The sequence below is a fragment of the Haemaphysalis longicornis genome, unplaced genomic scaffold (assembly GCF_048455015.1).
Source record: "Haemaphysalis longicornis isolate Haplotype H1 unplaced genomic scaffold, Haemaphysalis longicornis Haplotype H1 scaffold_1, whole genome shotgun sequence".
Lineage (NCBI taxonomy): Eukaryota > Metazoa > Arthropoda > Arachnida > Ixodida > Ixodidae > Haemaphysalis > Haemaphysalis longicornis.
Window position 1 is genome coordinate 88,370,827 of NW_027526203.1, and position 20,730 is coordinate 88,391,556.

The following is a 20,730-nucleotide window of genomic DNA, read 5'->3' on the forward strand; positions in this document are numbered from 1 at the left end:
ACTGCCACATGATGCTTTAATGGTCTGCGTCAAAGAATGCATAACAAAAAATAATAATGAAGTAGCTTTCCGCAACACTTGCGGAAAGACCGTGGAATCGTTTGTAGAGCTTCTACATTGCTACTTGAACAACACACATGTCGGGTTTGGTGACGAGACGTTTATACAAACTACAGGTGTGTGCATTGGTTCGAAGGTGGCCCCTGTCCTAAGCACAATTTTTCTGAGTAGTGTGGACCGAGAGCTGGCGAAAGATTTAGAGGACGTTGTTACGAAGGTGTTCAGTTACGTGGACGATTACTTACTTGTGGGCTCAAACGTCAACAAAGAAGTGTTCACGAGGTGGTTGCTAGACGCGTTTAGGTTATGAGGCAAGGGGTTGATGTTCACGTCAGAAGTACCCGCTAATAATAGGCTGCAGTACCTTGATACAAAATTGACCTTTCAATCGGATCATGTATGCTGGGCGTATTCTCCACGTGCCGGAAAGCCTCTGCTTAGCTACGCCTCAGACCATTAACGGTTGGTCAAGAATGGGATTTCTGAGTCATGCTTAAGATCTGCCTTGCTTAAGTCGTGCTGTCACGCAATGAATGACGCTTTCAGACAACAAATACGCCGGTTGCGGCACGCTGGTTATCCGCAAAAGGTTTTGCTTGCACCGTGTGGCCGGTTGCTCCGAAAGTTAAAACAGGAAAAACAACGCACGACGGAAGAAAGCAGGCCCAGAGAGGAACGGTCCAAGGTTTCTGTAATACCTTACGTGCATGGACTCTCCCATAGAACTAAGAAGGTGGCAGAAAATTACGATGTGAAGGTGGTGTTCTATGCACAGAACAAAATAGGAAGTGTGTGTTGCATTGTCAAACAAAAGTATGAAAAAGAAGGAAAGAATGAAGGCAAGAATGAGTGTACTGTAAGACATGGAAAGCAATTTGTTGATTGTATAAAAGATGTCGTCTATCGGATACCAATGACCTTCGGTCACGTGTATGTCGGTCAGACTGGAAGGTGTATAAATATGACTAAGAGAACACTTATCTAGTTTAAAAGGACGCCCGTGCACACATTTGGCCTTACATTGCAACGCGTGTGGATGTACACCATGCTTCGACAACATGTCATTTTGTTCAAGCATCACCTTAAATCGTCAAGAGAAATTGTTGAGGCATTCCATATTTCCCACCAAAAAGAAGATTGTGTAAGCCATCTCTCAGTAGCATTGTTAGATAAGGAACTCTCGCTACTATCATCGTTGGTGTGAATTGATGAGTGTACACGTTTTTTGCTATGTGTGTCGTTGATGGGTTCTTGTACGGATCTGCGCAGTGTTGTAGGGTATAAAAGTCTGTGTTTTTTCTAATAAACCATTCAGTTGATAGAAGGCGCTTGTCCGTGTGTTCCTTTCTTTGTCCCCGTTTCTGTGCGCTATTACCTTCAAAATGCCTCATTTCTTATTTTGATTCGCTACATGCATAGCGATGGCCTCTGTTCTGGAAGTCTTGGTGCCATAGGGAGCTTACGAAGGTTCAACGCTGGTCGACCACTTTTGACATGTCGTAGACGCTGGAGTCACGGCCCGGGAGTACAAAGAATGTCCCCTTCACCCCGAGTAGTCCGAGTGGCGCTGGCTACCACCCTCAAGCGGAGGAAACAAAAAAAAACACCTGAACATAAATACCCCAGAAAGTGGAGGCTAAGTAGCCCCGCCGGTCGCGTAGTGGTCATCGCACCAGACCGGTATTCTGGAGGTCGTGGGTTCGGATTCCACCTGGCGGGCATTTTTTCTCCACTTTCTTAATTTCCAAAGTCTTTATCTTGAGGTACTACATCCTCCCCTTTGCTTTCCGAGGTCTTCTTGACTGCCAATTCTTATTTCTGTCTTATTTTCAACGAGCCCCTCATTACATACATTCATACATGCATCATACATACTTATATACATAAATACATACATACAAACATACATACATGCATACATACATACATACATACATACATACATGCATGCATGCATGCATACATACATACATACATACATACATACATACATACATACATACATACATACATACATACATACATACATACATACATACATACATACATACATACATACATTGAATTAGAATAGGAAATGAGGGGCTCGTTGAATTAAGACAGTAATAAGGGTTGGCAGTCAATACTCGGAAAGCAAAGGGGAGAATGTGGTAGGTCATTGAAATAGATGAATTTTGAAAGGCAGAACGAAAGTGGAGAAGAAATGCCCGCCTTGTGGGATCCGAACCCACAACCTGCAGAATACCCGTATTGTGCGATGACAACTGCGCTATCGGCGGGGCTGTTTCCCTCTTGCTTTCTGGGGTATTTATGTTGAGGTATTTTGTTTCCTGTGCTTGGTGGTGGTAGCCACCGCCACTCGGAAAGGGTGAAGGGGACCATTTTTTTAACCCCCGGGGTGTGACTCGAGTGTCTACGATATGTCGATAGGGGTCGACCAGCGTTGGACCCTCTTGACCTTCTGGCAGAAAGACTGCCAGAACAGAAGCCCTCGCAATGCATGTAGCGAATCAGAATGGGAAATGAGGGGCTCGTTGAATCAAGACAAAAATAAGGGTTGGCAGTAAATAATGTCTCGGAAAGCAAAGTGGGGAATGTGGTAGGTCATTTGAATAGATGAACAATTTTGAAAGGCAGAAAGTGGGAAAACGTACACACATACATACATACATACATACATACATACATACATACATACATACATACATACATACATACATACATACATACATACATACATACATACATACATACATACATACATACATACATACATACATACATAGAAATAATACTTTGGAGAAGGTAGCGGCCTCAGACCTCTGCCAACGTTTCGACAAGGTGACTTGTCTTTTTCAAGGCATCAGGGTTCATTTCTGGCACAGTTTTATAGATGGAGATTGAGTTGGAGACAGAGGGGCGAGGTTGTGAAGAGCGGGCCTAGAAGAAGGTCAGCACAGTGGTCAATGGTCGGTTGAAAGGAGCGAAATAGTGAGAGAGAAACGGAGGTGCGGTTATTGCGACAGGACCCGCAAGTGAGAAAGAGGGAAGACTGCGAGAGGGTGCAGGAAACAGGGGGGAATGGTTTAAGCTGGGCTGCGGTGGTGCCGGGTGACCTCAAAGGAGGCTTCCTGGAAGTTTGGGGCTGAAAGGGGTGCCTTGGGGGTGAAGTTACAAGGTTACTGAACTGTGCGTAAGAGAGAAAACTCGTAAATCACAGTAGCCCGTATAGTCCGAAGAATGCGGGCTGCGGAGGCCAGTGTTCGTAGAAGAATAGAAGGAATATGCGCAGGTACAATCCACGCGGACCTTTGCGGACAATGCAATCCGTCTGCAGATGTTTGCAGGTCTTGCATCTAGGACGGCGGCAAAGGCTGATGACTGGTTCCTTTGAAGCGCCAAATTTGGCATGTACTAAAATGTCGTTTAGGTTCTTATTTCTTCGGTAGGTAACTCTTGGAGCTTCCAGGAACGCCTTTTAAAATCGGCCATTACTGGCTAGAATGGCGTAGTATTTCCGCAGGATGTTGTTTATGTTAGGGAGCACGTTTGAGAATTCGGTCATTAAGGCTGGTGATCGAGCGGTTTTGTTTAGACGTTGTTGCGTGAGCACTTCGTCCATTTTTAACTTCGATGCTCTTTCGTCAGCCATATCCAGCGAGCTGACCGGGTGATTCCTGCTTGCCAGGGTGGACAGTAAAGATGGTTGTGGTTCGTTTCCCCGAAGTCCGGTGTCGATCAGGAACCCAAACGCCCGCGCTCCGGTTGATTTGGCCGGAGGCTGGCAGGGTGATGGTGTTGAAGTTGTTGGAGATAGCGGTCGAATTGACGAACTCGAGGCGTTAAGGTTTAATTAACGAAGCAAAGAGCTATTTACAGCAGGAAAACTGGGTACATGAGTAATAAAAGGAAAAACTTCAAACTTCAGCTAGACGCTAGCAACGAGTGCGCACAAATCACTCGAGCTACTCAAATTCGTCTAACTCTCCTATTCTCGGAGCGTACACAAACCGCTCGAGAAACGACGGCCGAGACTCTGTCTCGCCGCAAGATCCGTCTAGTTGCCCGGTACGGCGCTGTACACTAAACCTCCGTCGCGATCTTAACCTCTAACCTAGGGGGCTTACAAACCCCAACCTAGCTTTAACGGTCGGAACTCCTTGTCCCGCCGGGAACTTCCCAGCTCGGCGCTCAGGCGAGAACGATTTCCAACGGCCAAGTTCGGCCTTATAACACCTCGACATCACCCTCTCTCGGGAACGCCCCTGTAGCGTTCGTACACGCGTAAGGGAGTGCCCAAATTCACGTAGACAGCTGTCACTCAGCGCGCTACGGAATATTCAATGAGGCGCCGCCATCCTTGGGTCAACGGCACGCTCGCGGACGAGCAGGTGCGCGCGACCCCGCGGGGTGAGAGCGAAAGGCGGCGACAGTGCACTGTGCCACCCGGGGCGCGTTGACAATGGTGTCTCGCGCGGCGCGCGCTTCGACGCCGGTAATTCCAGCACCTCCGCGCGTCACATCGACGGTTCTCGCAACCCGGCGGCGCCGTCTGCGTTCTCAATAGGGATTATCTCCGTTGTATTCGGTGGGCCAGACAATCCATCTCCCGTGCGTGCCGTGACGAATTGGCGACGGCTAAGGCGTAGAGTCCACAGTGCTGAGCCCTCAGACAAAGTGGCGGGTTCTCACTCGCAGCCCGGGCGCCTGGCCGCTGATCTCATAAGTCTACCTTACAGTGGACTTTAGTTCATTAAGGTGTTTTATATAGTCTGTGTTATCACTGCATACTCTTTGTCTGGTAGCCTGTCCTACAAAGATACCTTGTTTGCTGTGTCGTGGGTGATGACTAGTGTAGTCTAGGTACTGTTGCCTGTCCGTTGGTTTCCTATAAAGCGTGTTTTTCTGTTTACCATTGTCAAGAACAAGAGTGGTGTCTAGGAAGTTTCCTTGTTTTTCCGAGTACTGGCATGAGAACTTAACAGTCGGATGCTTAGAATTAAGATGCGAAATGAAACTTTCTAGGGCTAGCGGCTGTGCTCCCAAACTATGAAGATGTCATCTATGTATCTGAGGTAAACCTTCGCTTCGACGGGGAAAGACGCTAAGAGGGATGCTTCGAGTTGTCCCATAAAATGTTTGCGAAGGTGAGTGCGAAAGGAGTGGTAATACTGGTTCCAAAAACTTGCAAGTAGTAAGATGAGTCGAACTCGAAATAGTGAGAGTTAGGACTAATTTTAGTAAAGTAATGTAGACTTCCAACGCATGTTGGTGCCGGTTTTCTGCTAAGGCTTTTGATGCAGCTTCTATTCCTTCGGTGATGGGAATGTTCGTGTAAAGAGCGGAGACGCCGACCGTGACCAGAAGGGCGTCATTGGGTATATTGCTTCTATTATGCGGAGGAAGTGTGGAGTGCCTGAACAAATGAAGGAAGAGAAGTCGGAATGTCTGCCAAATGGTGATTCAGAAACACAGGCAATGCCTCCGTAGGGGTGTTGTTGTTAGAAACTATAGGTCTGGCCGTAATGTCTGCTGAGAACAATGCTTCTGTGCGGACTTTATGAATTTTGGGCAGCAGGTAGAAACGTCCTGCTGGCTTGTTCGTCGGTCTCACGAAGTTTAGTTCGGTTGCGGTGATTAAATCTCTGCCCAGCAGATCTGTGGGAGTGAGAAGGTTCGTTTGACTGTATTCGTTGCTGGGGTCATGGTCGGTAGTAGCAGGTAGTGGCAATGGTTGTTAAGCTGCCGCTAGGCCTCATCTTTAAATTTCTCCATAGGTAAGATGACAACGCTACCTCCTTTATCTGCAGGTTTCATGATTATGTCTGTTCTGGCTGCTAGGTTATTTAGAGTGACGTTTATTTGATTTCTTCGTTGTTATTAATATTTCTTTTGTTACTGATTTTGTATACAAATTGAGTTCTCGAGATTCCTCGGCATCTGGAGCCCAAATGTTTGGCAAACGGAGAGCGTGGTCACTGATGTCACTATTGTCTTGCTTATCGGAAAAGATTTACTTCAGTCTCATTCTGCGAGAAAATTCGGTGAGATCCTTGTGTAACTCGCATTATTTCAAGGGGTTGTTGGTAGGGCAGAAAGTGATGCCTCGTTCTAAGGTATTTTTTTCGGTTGTCAATAATGTTTCGGAAATATCCATGACGTTGCTGTTACACGTGACGGGGGAAGCGGAACAAACATTCTGTTCCCGAACAGGTGTCACGTTGCTGTTACTCGCACTGTGGAAGCTAAATTCGACATTTTGATTATTAGCGGGTGGGGAAAATTCAACCGCAGCAGATTCTGACGTGTCAGCGGGGGACGTCAGGTGGTTTATTGCTCGTCTTCAGGCTTAGCGAGAACAGGAGGTTCAATGAAGCAATGTGTGTCAGGAAAAAGGAGCTGGTCAGGTTCCCCGAAGCCCCAAGAGTTACCTACAGAAGAAATAACAACCTCAAATACATTTCACTGCATGCCAAAATTGGCGCTTCCCAGGAACCAGTCGTCAGCCCCTGCCTCCGCCCTAGATGCATGACCTGCAAACATCTGCAGACGGATTGCATTGTCAAGAGCGCTGCCAGCCAATACATTCACAAGGTTACTTCAAGCTTCACGTGCAATTCTTCACGGGGCGAAGCTAAAATGCTTATTGGTAAAACCGTGAAACATTCGCCCACACATCATATAAAGACTCGACACGTCAAACTTTCCACCGCTCCCTTGATAAGCCCGTCGACGACGTCGATGTTTGTAGTGACTATGTAGGGCTTGCTGGTAACGATGAGAATCTCCACGGGTAAGTTGGCGAATTCGGTGTGTGACATTTTAGCCACCTTGGCCCCCGCCTTCTGCAGAGCGTCTTGTGTCGCGTACCCCTGGTACGTGTCTTCAGCTCGAAGGCTACGAACGACAACCTTTTCTTCTTCCTCTCCTCCTTGTTGGGTAGCAACCAACGCGTTGAACGTTTTGACCTTTTCGGCCAATCTTTAGTTGGCCAACCCATAGGGCGATCCGGCCAAAATCATCATCAGTGTGCCGTGTACGGCCGGGACAGGGCCCGAGCAAGAGGAGCTTCGCCCCTAAAATAATGCTCTTTTAAAAAGTGGGCATCTTCATTCACAACAACCCTGCCTGCCCATCCCCAAAACTGTTACTTGTATACAATTTCTGTCCTTTTTTCTTGTTTTCTTTTTTTCTCCTGTCTCGCTGCAATCAGATTTCGACCTACCACACCACTCGCCTTCCTCGACCTTCGGCACTTCGTCTTACTAGCTGCTTTACACACACACGCAAAAAGGAAAAAGTAAAAAAGAAAGAAAGCAGAAAAGAAGTCCTTTTATGTACTGCAAAGCTCCACGTGGCTTGTACCCCGTCTATTCTTCTACGAACACTGCCCCCCCCCCCCACCCGGAATTCTTCGGCTATACGTGCTTTTAAGTTTTATGAGCTTTCTCTCTTACACACAGTTCAGTAACCTTGCAATTGCACCTCCAAGACGCCCCTTTCGCCCCCAATCTTCCCGGAAGCCTCCTTTGAGGTCGCCCGGCACCACCGCAGCTGGGCTGCGGTGGTGCCGGGTGTTTCCCCCTGTTTCCTGCACCCTCTCGCAGTCTTCCCTCTTTCTTTTTGCGGGGTCCTGTCGCAATAACCGCACCTCCGTTTCTCTCTCACTATTTCGCTCCTTTCAACCGACCGTTGACCACTCTGCTGTCCTCCTTCCAGGCCCGCTCCTAACAACCTCCCCCCTCTCTCTCCAACTCAATGTCTAGTTATAAACCAGGGTGCCAGAGATGAACATATCACAGCACCATTATAAACACACGTAATCCGGCTTTATGGTATATACCTCATTTTCGAACAGATTATAAGTGGCAGTCGTTATCTCATAATCTCCCATTATTACTAAATAAATATCGACATACAAAGATACCTAACAAAAAAGTATTACGGAGCTTTTTCACTCAGGTGGACTGATATTTTAAGTACAGTGTTGTTTTTTAGTGCGATTGATATTTTTGCTATCCTGTACTTGTAATTGGTACATCGTAATTTCGGTATGTCTTGTGTGTTTGCTCATAATCTTTAAGGTTCAGATTTCATTTTTTTCTTCGTGATTGGTATAAAGCGTTACTAGTATTCTTTACTCCTTATACTGTACCTGTACGAAGAATGTAGATGCACTGTTATCTTTGCACATCTTGTTAAGTTACACAGCTTATGCTTCATTGTCCGTGGTACTTTCCTACAGTTTGTAAGATATGCTTCTTGTGTTAGTCTACGTGATTAAGTAATCAGAATTTTATTACACTTTCCTGTGCTTGCTGCTATTGCCTTGTATTTGGTTTTCAGGGCTTTGTCAAGCTGCTAAGGCAGCTTATACCCGGGAAACCACACCAGTTTCTGAAAAAATAAACTCGAAGTGAATTGAACCCTGATGCCCTGAAGAAGACAAGTCCCCTTGTCGAAACATTGGCACAGGTCTGAGGCCACTACCTTTTCCAACGTATTCTTTCTATCTGGTGACCATCTTCAAAGACCCCTCTTTCCCTACATACATACATACATATATAAATATAGACACAGTAGGCAAAGCCAACTGTCAATTACATACACAAATGACGGGAAAGCAGTTAAGCATTCATAAATGATAGGAATAAAAGGTAATGAAGAAAAATGCACTCTCCATGCGGGATCCCAGCCTCTAGTGTATTTATGCCATATCTGATAATGTGTGTCCCGCCTTCAAAAAACTGTGCGAAAAAGGTGGCTCAGTTATCCCAAGTAACGAATGCTCTAGCAGTTACCACGTAGGATCATGTTGCGATGTGACTAATCGTTCCCTTCGCTCGAAAAAATCATCCGTTCCAAAACATTGGAAATTTTCTGACATTCGGGAGGGTAAATTAGGCGATAGCGAGGAAGACACGCCCCGTAATGAGACTATCCCGCCAAACGTGTCACAACAATTGGCTACGGTCATTCGAAAGCTGGACGAACTAATGCCTCTGAAGCAAACCATACATGAAATGGAGTGTTAAATGCAAGACATGTCCCTGAAGTTTGAAGAGGCTACGCACCACCTGGATAGCCAGGAAAAGACCTAAACTCCTTGAAGATGGGCGTGGAAAAAATCGAGAACGAAGCAGGGCCCAGAGTGCTTAACGAAGTGCAAGACGCAGTAAATGACCTGGAGTGGCGGAGCAGGCGCTTAAACGTGGAATTTCACGGTTTACCCGTCACAGCTAACGAAGATTTGCTGCTCAAGATAAAACAGCTTGCCACTGTCCTTGACGCTCCCCAGCTTGCTCCTACTGACGTCACGGCAATTCAACGCCTCCCCACAAAACCAGACCAAATACCGGGACAGATAGTTCGCAACAACCGCCAGGCAAATCGAGACTTATGGCTAAGCAAACGTGCGAAACTAAAGGAAACAAAAATGGTGCGTTCATTCTTGAGAACATCACGAAGCGAAACCGAGAACTTCTAAGCGTAGCAAAGCAATGGGTCTCTGAAAATGGTTTTCGTTTCGCTTGGCATTCAAATGGAAAAATTATTCTGAAAAAGGATGCAGGTGACCAAATTATTGTTGTGAAGTTAGAGGCCCACCTCAGCACCCTGGGCGTATGAATGAACAACGAACCCGAACATAATTGTTCTACCCCACAAAGTTTCAGAATTTCGTCCAAATGTTAACTCCTCTCTCTCATTCTTAAACTTGAAGTGCCGCTCAGCTCGATCTAGAATTGAATAACTAGGAATACTTTTTTTCTGTAATTAATTTCGTTTTTGCAGTCATACTACTGACATAAACCTGGTACGACGGCTTGTGCGAAATGTATGAACCAGCCGCCTAGTCGCATTTCTTTGTAAACAGAAATGGCGAGCGGGACGGAGGTGTATATCTTTTGGTAAACAAATCGGTTTCATGCGAAAATCAAAAGGAATTTACAGTTGTAACGAATGATTATGAGACAGTAGCAGTTGTTCATATGTTTGTCGGCCTATATTGACCACCTAGTGCATGTTTCCAGACTTTTTCCAGCTATCCGGAGCGCTTCCTGGAATTCGAAACGGTAAATAAACTTACATTCACCATAGGCGGTGATTTAAACGTAAACTTGCTCGAAAACAGAAAAAAAAGGAATCACTATCCTCCATAATTGCTACGCACGGTTTCAATGTCGTTCTGACATGCCACCAGAATAACTGAAACATCTTGCACGTTTCTAGATTTTTTTGTCAGCAATAGTGAACCCTCTTTAATTAACGCTGATGTCATTCTATCGATCTAAGTGACCATCTACCTGTGTGTATGTTTATATCTGCTGTGACGTCTCAAAAGAATAACAGTGAAAAAAGGGTTTTTCGAGATACGTCGGTAGCGAATATACCACGGTTCAGAGATATCTTAGCGAGTGTTACATGGGAAAATGTAATTCGAAATCTACCTCGGACGAAGCGTATGATTGTTTCATAGATGAATTTGGCAATGTTTACAAAGCCGCATTTCCTCTTAAAACACTGTACTTAACTAAAAACTGCCGAAAGCCTTGGATAAGCAAAGCCATCTTAGACCTCATAAGCTTGAGAAACCACTTGTATAAAAAATTCATTCGCACTTAGCCATTATCGTATATTCAGAGAAAATAATTTTTATGATTACCATTTAGCGCGTACATTTTGCCTACGAGTGAAAAATAATGACCCGTATTTGGCTCACCTATCTGAGTTAAAGACGAAAACGGGATTCTATGATACCCGCTATACAGACACATGCCTTGTACCGATATCACGCAATAATTATGACATGCAATCTCTGTCTTATGTTCTTCCGCAACTACTCAAAAAATTTGAAGCGCAAAACATTCATATTGCTATTTTGTCAAGAAAACGCTTTCACGATTTGTTTCTTTGATGCACTCTCATATTTAGTTGTTTAATTGTCTCAATGGTCATGGGTTCGAATGTATCGTGGCCGTTCCGACCCGATGTGTCGATAACGGACAGGGTACGCTCATAGATCGTGCGTTATCGAACTTGATAACTCCCACCAGTGCTGGTGTACTCGAAGTTTCCATAACTGACCATTACCTTGTTTTTTTCCCAATCAATTCCTCTGTCATTAAAGATAACATGCAGTTCACGAAGGGCAAGGTAGCTGCATCTATTTTTGTTGAACTCATCCGTACATCGAATTGCGCGGCAATAACTTCCACACAGAACTGTGATGATGCATTTAATACTTTTTCTGGTAATATTGCTCGTGCGCTAGAGTCAGCAACTGTGACTACGGGCCGAGGTAGATTATCTGGTCCTCAGAACGTCTGGATGACAAACGGACTTCTTAGATGCATGCGGAAAAAAGAAAACATGTATAAAAAGACAAAAAGCAGCTGTATAACTTAAGTCTAAAAAGGCATTACAAACGTTTAAGAGCAGTGCTTAAGCCAAAAGGAAGTACTTTGAAAATGCAGTCGACCGTGCTGGAAAGAACGGTAAAAGGCAATGGCAAGTTATAAATACCTTTTTGTGCCGAAATCGCTCTAACGCTCCTGTAACCACGGTTAATACTGAAAACGTCAGTTACAATGATCCATAGGACATAGCAAACGTTACCCGCCGCGGTGGCTCAGTGGCTCAGTGGCTAAGGTGTTGCGCTGCTGAGCACGAGGTCGCGGGTTCGATTCCCGGCCGTGGCGGCCGCTTTTCTGATGGAGGCGAAAAGCAAAAACGCCCGTGTGTACGAGATTTCGGCGCACGTTAAAGATCCCCAGGTGGTCAAAATTAATCCGGAGCCCTCCACTACGGCGCGCCTCATCGCCTGCGTTGCGTCGGCGCGTTAAACCCTACAATCAATCATAGCAAACGTTTTTGCAGGTGCTTTTGCGTTCAAGCAAGCTCATCCTGATGAAATCGTTCAGTCCGAAAACTCCCGCCTTCCCCACAGTTTTTTTTTCTGCAACGCCCGAGGAAGTTTGTGCTGAAATACGCACCCTGAATAACACTGGCCCCGGCCTTGACAACGTCCACTCTTGCCATAACAAACTTATCGCACAATATCTTTCGGGTGTTTTTTCATACATTGTTAACCTTATCTTCAACACAGGGCTATTTCCGACGGCTTTGAAAAAAGCTAAACTAGTTCCTGTTTTCAAGAAAGGTGATAAGTGCCATGCTTTTAACTATCGCCCAATTGCCATTTTGTCATTTTTAGTAAAATAACAGAAAATCTCTTAGTTGTCCAGGATTCGACGGAAGTCCGTCTGGTCAGGTGGTAAGTTCATAACAAAATTGCGGTCATTGACCAAGTCAAATAAATAAAATTGACGTTTCGGATCCTCTACGAAATCCTCGTTCACAATGAGGCGAGGCAAGACGTCGTCACGGCTTTCATGCTGTCAAGATGTGTCGTATTGATCGTGCGTAGATACTGGGCATATTGCCCTCTGTCTGGTTGATGGTATCTGATGTCGTTTGAATAAAAAGCGATTCAACGAGGAGCCTGGTTGTTGCGTTTCTTTTGCGATGATTTGGTGATTATTAGCTTCCGCGTGCTCTGCGAGAGCATTCGCGGTGACGTTCTTTTTGTTTACGTCACGCTGGTGTTCCTTGAGGCGTCTCGGGAACTTTCCAGTTTCACCAACGTATACGCAGTCGCCACACGGGATCTTGTAAATGACACCAGCGTACTTTTCTTTCGGGAGCTTGTCCTTCACGTTCACTAGCTTGCCACGAAGTTTTGTGCAGGGCACGTGGGCAGCCCGCAAGTCATAATTGGAAAATACCCTGGAAAGGGTTTCGCTGACGCCGGCGACGTAAGGGATTGTCGCCCTGGAGTGGAATGTTCGCCTCGGTGCATTTTCGGCAGGAGACAAAATTCGCTGTTCGATTTGCTTGATGAATTTCCGTGGGTACCCGTTCTGAGGTGGTTCTTGTTGAATCTTCCTTAGTTCTCTATCTAGTTGCTTCTCCCCGGTGCAAATGCGCTTGGCGCGTGTTACCAAAGAGGAAACAACAGATGTCTTGTGGCAAAGTTAAGGTACTGGCCTGTGTGGGTCGCCTTCCTGTGCACAGAAAAGGCGAGTCCATTATCTGTGTGCCTCACGAGAACGTCAAGAAAGGGCAGGCATCCATTTTCTTCGTGTTCGACAGTGAACTGGATATTGGGTTCCACGGAATTCAAGCATTGCTGAAATCTTGTAACGTCATCCTTTCGGAGAACACAAAACCACTCATTCATTCATTCATTCATTCATTCATTCATATACATACCGTAAGGGCCCGTGGGCATTACATAGGGGGGGGGGGGACTAAATTATACACAGATAAAATCAGTTCTTGGCAACACTGTTCAATAAATCAACCACCTGAACAATGGGAACTACAACACTAAGAAGGGAAAAAAACATTTTAGGCACAAGAAGCGCCATACAGCGGAAATACAGATGGGAAACCATAAAAAAAAGAAAAAAAGTAGCATCATGCATATTCATTTTCAAGGAAGGCTAAGAGTGCAGATTGAAACGATGAAGTCTGCGTCAAGATGGCTATGTGGGATGGCGATGAATTACATTCGGCGATGCTGAGTAGAAGCGGGGAATTTTGATAAGCGTTTGTTCTGGCGAAATAGGGTAAACTTTATGCGCATCATCAAGGCGAGAAGAAACGTGCGGGGCTGGACGAATGGGAGTGCGTGCAAACGGGTGGGCGCTGTGATACAGAGAGTGGAATTATGACATCCTGGAAAATTTTCTGCGCTTGGCAAGGGGTGGAAGGGCAAGGGATTTTTTCATGGAAGGTACACTTTGCATTCGGGAGTAGGATGATAAAATGAACCTTGCAGCTTTATTTTGAACGGATTCCAGTAAGTTTGTAAGATAAAGACAGTGGGGGTGCCATATTATTGACGCATACTCTAATGAAGGTCTACTTAGCGAAAGACGCGTGAAGCGTGAAGTCAGAGTCAGCCTGCAGTAATCGATGCTTTAGGAGGCCAAGTTTTTTCAGCGCTTTGGTAATGATAAATTTGACGTGAGAGTTCCAAGTCAGGTTTGCATTAAGAATAATTCCTAAATATTTAAATGAGGAAACTGGTTCAACTTGCGTATGAATGATTATGTAACTATTAGGGGATTGATCAGTACTTGTACAAAATCTAACATATTTTGTGTTATCCGTATTAATTTCCATTTGCCATGTACGACACCAGTTTGTTAACTTTGTTAGATCAGATTGTAAATTAACAACATCATCCGGATTAACTATTGTTCTGTAAACCACACAGTCGCCAGCAAAAAGGCGTATGTGGGAGTCTATGTTGTCAGCTATATCGTTTATATATATTAAGAACAGTAAAGGCCCAAAACAGAGCCTTGTGGTACCTCAAATTTAACGCGCACGCTTTTAGATAAGAAAGTACTTATTTTCACTCACTGAGTGCGGTTATTTAGGAATGCCTCAATCCAACGAGTAGTGTTTAGGTCCAACTGGAGATTGCGAATTTTAAGCAGTAATCGCTTTTGGGGCACGCGGTCAAAAGCTTTAGACATATCTATAAAAATGGCATCGATGTAAGACGAACAATGCAAAGAAGTGTGGAGATCGGTTATTAGTTCAAATAGTTGTGTCTGGCAGGATTTATTGCGCCTGTAACCGTGCTGCGTTTCCAGGAGAAGATTATTTAGGTTCAAGTGGGTCATTATTTGGGAATACAGTACGTGTTCTAATATCTTACAACAAACTGATGTAATAGAAATTGGTCTGTAATTACAAGGACTAGAGCTATCACCTGACTTGAAAATTGAAGTTACTTCTGCTATTCTCCAGTCATCTGGGATACATTCTGAGTCAAGTGATTGCTGCGAAATGAGAGCTAGAAGAAAAGATGATTTATTCATCGTGAGTTTCAGTAGTTTGGTGGTGATACCATCGGGTCCAGGACTGGTGCTAGGGAAAAGGCGATTGATAGCGCAGGGTGCACCATTTGCGGTGATACCTATTTCAGGAAGTGGATGACTTATTGCGATTTCAGCAAGGTTTAATGACTCATTTATTGGTATGTCTTCAGTAAATACTTCACTAAAGTGGTTATTTAGAGTCTCAGGGCACTCACTGAGTGAAAGTAAGCTGCCATCAACACTTTTTAATGCAGGGAATGAGTTAGTTTGCTTAGCGTTTACCGTGTGCCAGAACTTCTTTGGATCGGTTTTCGATGGAGTAGGTAAAGTTGAGTTAAAGTATTTATTCTTGGCCTCAACAACCCCCGTCTGTGCCAGTTAAGCGAGCGATTTGTACTGTAGCCATTCAGCAACTGCATTGGTTCGCGAAGCCTTCCTGTATGCTCTTTTGTTCTTATTTAAGCAGAGCTTAACATCCCGTGTAAACCAAGGATCATTGCTTTGTGTTTTAACGATAAGTGTGTGAATGAAGGCATTTTCTATTTCTTTTAGTTTGCTGTGGAACAAGCACCAGTTTTGGTTAGTAGATCTACTCTCGAACTTTCTGTGAAACTCCACGTAACGGTAGAAAACTGCGGAAAACTTCGCAGAACATCGCGGCAAGCTAGTGAACGTGAAGGACAAGCTCCCGAAAGAAAAGTACCCTGGTGTTATTTACAAGATCCCGTGTGGCGACTGCGTATACGTTGGTGAAACTGGAAAGTTACCGAGACGCCTCAAGGAACACCAGCGTGACGTAAACAAAAGGAACGTCACCGCGAATGCTCTCGAGAGCACGCGGAAGCTCATAATCACCAAATTGACTGGGACAGTGCCACAATCATCGCAAAAGAAAGAAACGGAACAACCAGGCTCCTTCGTTGAATCGCTTTTTATTCAAATGACATCAGATACCATCAACCGGACAGAGGGCAATATGCCCGGTATCTACGCACGATCATTACGACGCATCTTGACAGCATGAAAACCGCGACGACGTCTTGCATCGCCTCATTGTGAAGAAGGATTCCGTAGGGGATCCGAAACGTCAATTTTATTCTTTTGACTTGGTCAGCTGTATCAGTTTGGTTTCAGGGCTGGTTACTCAACGGACCTCGCCCTAATTTCCTTAACCGATAAAATCAAAGCGGCAGTAGATAGGAAAGAATTTTGGGGGGCATTGTTTAGTTACTTTTCAAAGGCGTTTGATTCTATTATCCATAAGATATTGTTTAGCAAACTGAACTCGGTTGGTATAACTGGCCCTACCCTCAATTTAATCCAAAGTTGTCTAACAGAATATTGTCTAACAGACAATTCATAAGTTTCTCAACTTGTTACTCTCGGACGAAGATAACAAAAATTGGTGTCCCGCAGGGTTCAATTCATGGCCAATTATTGTTTCTAATTAATATAATTGATCTTTCTCTTGGTCACAATTATTCTAACAGCATACTTTACGCCGAATACACAACCATTTTTACATCCGATAAGTGTCTTGGTTCATTAGTAGATAAACTTGATACAGACGCATCTGATTTAGCGACATGGTGTAAAAATAACTTGCTGAGAATTAATGCTGCCAAATCAAACTTTATGATGTTCACGTCACATCAATGAACTTGCCGGACGTCATTTCATTACCCTTGGTTCCAGTCTACTCTTTCCATGGGACGGTGTTGCATTTCTTGGCGTAGAACTTGACAAGAACTTAAACTCCAATAACCATATCGAATTAATAGCAAGAAAAAGAGCTCACTGTATTAGAGTGCTCTATAAAGTTCGTTCCTTTTTTAGTGAACGCATCCTTATCTCACTTTACTACACAGTCAAATAGCATACGGCATATCATCTTCGGAAAATACATACAAATCTCATTTATAAAGCTATTCGAAATATAACCTTTAGCCACTTCCAATCGAAGGCCGTTTCTTTGCTCCGTGCTCATAATATCTTGTCGGTTTCAGAACTTGTTAGGTGTTGCCATTACTTTCATTACTTTCATTCATTACTTTCCACTTCATTAATGGGACGCTCCCCCTTCAGTTAATTAGTACTGACCAATTTCCCCGTGGTAACTCCACTCCATTTTCTTTAAACATGAACTGTTTATTGCCGAAAGTAACAACGAACTACGGAAACTTTTCAACTAACTTTTCGGCTATGCACTTTTGAAATACGCTGCCGCTCTCTATTAAAACATGTCAAACTGTGTAAGCATTTAAAAATAATTGCGGGCGTTCTTATCTCAACCTAAATAATGTGACTTCGTTGTACCATGTTTAGTACTGTGCATGTCTAACACGATTCGTGCTTATGATGTTCTTGGCCATACACCGTTTTCTATCTTGCTGATATTAGTTTTTTCCCTTGCATTGCTAGCATGTTTCTTGCTTATGTTCTTTCACATCTACCGTTCCTTATCTTGGTGATATTTGTTTTTCTTTTTTTTCATGGATTGGTAAAACGTTTCTTGATGATCATGTTCGTGCATATATACCGTAATTTATATTGCTGATATTACTTTGCGTTTCGTTGATTGATTGATTGATTGATTGATTGATTGATTGATTTATTGATGGTTAGTGTTTAATGGCGTAAGGCCAACGAGGGCAAAGAGCGCCAAAGAAGAGGTTATTTAATAAAGAGAAGTGATTACCACACAAGGGTAGGTATAACAACATGTAAACCGAACATAGTGAAATCAATTAAAGATAATGGTGATGGCTGGTGTATAGGGCCAGATTTGATTATGGGTGATAGGAAATGAGGTTTAAAAACTTGACGTCCGACAAATACTCAAACACACGTTTCACAGAAACCATGGCATCGTCACCTAGAAACATTGATGGATCAGGGGAATATGTGGTCTGCAGAGTTCTCTGAAGTGTTTGTGACGTGTTGTGTGAAGTGCCTTGCATGTGATTAGTATGTGCACTACGGATAGGGCCTCTCCGCACCTGCTGCACTGGTGTCCAGAAGATCCCGTCAGCAGATACGAGTGCGTTGCTTGGGTGTGCCCTATCCGCAGCCTACCCAAGGCGACTTCCATGTGTCTGTTATGTGAGTCAGATGTGTACCGTCCCAAGTGTGGCTTTATTACATGTAGTTTGTTGTGTGTCCGTTCATTCCAGTGTGTTTGCCATGTTCTGCGCAAGTGTTGTCCTATGTGTAGCTTGAGGTCTGTGTAAGGTAGTGTTGTTATGTCTACTGTGTTTCGGAGTGCAGCATTGGCGGCCGTTTGATCCGCCAGTTCATTTCCGCCGATGCCAGAGTGGCCTGGCACCCAACACACAGTCACCTCAACGTTTGAAGAATATGCCAGCACAATTGATTTCACGATAAGGTTGACTACATGGTTTTTCGAGGACTCTCCGGATGACAATGTACGGACAACACTCAGCAAATCTGTATAGATGATGGATTTAGGAATATGATGTTCAACTATGTGACTTACAACAAGAAAAATGACATATGCTTCTGCCGTAAAAATACTTGTCTTTACATTCATTGTTCTATATGCTTCAAAATTCGGCCCATGCGCCGCACAAGACACTGCAGTGAACGTTTTCGATGCATCCCTAAAAAACTCTGCAGCCTTGTATTTATCCTGGACATACATAAAATGCTGCAAAATCCCACTTTTTGATGTCTTGTTCTTATTGTATTTTAAGAAAGACAAGTCACATGCAACAGGACGAAGATGCCATGGTGCTACAAGATCAGTGATACATGACTTGAATGTGTCTACAAACTAGACCTCATGAATAGTGACCTCGTCCCTCACTCTATGAGGGAAGGGAAAAGGAATGGATGGGCGATTTAAAAAGAGCTTTGATGTGGATGTATCATTAAAAACCGGTTTAAAAGGATGGTTGTCCATTGATGAAATTTTAGAGGCATATAACAAGACAACATAGGTTCGCTGGTGTGATAAGCACCATTTGTCACACTCTGCTTAAAGACTCTGTACAGGGCTCGTACGGAATGCGCCACAAGAAAGGCGAAGCCCCAAGTGAAGCACTGGGTCGAGCATTTTAAGTGCTGTTTTAGTGGCTGACCCATACACAACACTCCCATAGTCCAATCTAGACCCCACTAGGCTTGTGAAAATACGTAACAGGAGTTGCTTATCCGGTCCATACGACTGGTGGGACAAGATTTTGAGAATGTTGAGAGCCTTCAGACATTTATGTTTCAATTGTTTAATGTGAGGGATGAACGTAAGCCTTTCATCCGACACCACACCTAAAAACTTGTGTTCCTTCCTCACAGAAATCGATACGCCATTAAGGATAATATCTGGGTCCGGATGGATCCCACGCTTCCTGGAGAAGACAACACAGGTGCTTTCTTCTGGGTTAAGTTTAAAACCGTTCTTGTCTGCCCAGCTGGCAAGTTTTTTGACACCGAGCTGGACTTGACGCTCACAGATGGACATATTGCATAATTTAAAAGATACCTGGATGTCGTCTACATACATTGAATAAGAAATTGTAGGTGGCAATGCCTTCCCAAGGGAGTTCCTTGTAACTATGAACAGAGTGCAGCTTAGAACTCCACCTTGCGGAACGCCGTTTTCTTGCACATGAACTCTTGAGAGTGCGCTACCTACTCTCACGCAAAACGTTCTTTCAGACAAATAACTAGCAAGGGTGCTGAGCATATGGCCCGAAACACCGAAAAACTTTAGGTCACTGAGGATCCCGTAACGCCAAGTGGTGTCATAGGCCTTCTCAAGGTCAAAAAACACCGTTGTGCAAAACTGTTTGTGAATGAAAGCGTCCTTGACGTATGATTCAAGGGCGACAAGTTGGTCATTTGTAGATCGCCCCGCCCTGAAGCCTGCCTGGCAGCCCTCGAGAACACCGTTGTACTCAAGAAAGTACGCAAGTCTCCTGTTTATCATCTTCTCGAGGAGCTTCACAGGCAGCTTGTAAGGGCGATGGGCCGATAGCTAGCGGGAGAGGAAGGGTCCTTCCCTTCCTTCAGGAAAGCCACTACTATGGCCTCCCTCCAAGAGCGAGGAATGTGCCCCGAAAGCCATATGTTATTGTATAGATGTAGAAGTGTTTCAAGGGTGTCTGAGTGTAGGTGTTGTATCATGGTGTATGTGATTTTGTCTGCACCTGGAGCTGAAGGCTTACATGTTGTCAGGGCTGCCTTCAGCTCATGAATTGAAAAAGGAGAATTGTAAGAAGTGTGCGACTTGTTGCTATCACGCAGTGACTTCTTCTCCGCAGATGTTTTGTGTTTCATGAAAGTGTTTGTGTAGTGTGCTGAACTGGACACGTGTTCGAAATGTTGTGCAAGTGTGTTAGCCTGATCTTCCAGTGTGTCTCCTGTTGTACTAACCAGGGGCAGGCTGTGTGTCTGTTGTCCTTTGAGCTTACGTATGTGTGTCCAGACTTTGTATGTGTCTGTGTACGAGTTCATGGATGTCAAGAAGGAGTGCCAAATCTCTCGTTTTGCCCCACGGCGCACACGCTTTCCTAACGCCTTGGCCCGTTTGAACAAGAGGTTTCCCGACCTGGGGTACCGACGAAGGATACCCCACGCCTTTTTCTGGGCCTGTCGCGTCCGCCTACAGTCCTCATTCCACCACGGCCTCCGCTGGTTGAGCGAGGCACCAGAGGCGTGGGGAATGGACCTTTCGGCGGCGTCGAGGATGTGCGCCGTGAGCACTTGGGTAGCTTCTTCAACCTGTAGGTGTCCTATGGATGTGTGGTGTAGT

General features: G+C 44.6%; 1 protein-coding gene across 1 annotated transcript in view; it reads right to left on the bottom strand.

Annotated features, from left to right (window-relative positions):
* LOC144140606 (hemicentin-1-like) overlaps positions 1 to 20,730 on the bottom strand; it is a 351,863-nt gene that overhangs the window by 59,332 nt on the left and 271,801 nt on the right. The window lies entirely within an intron of this gene.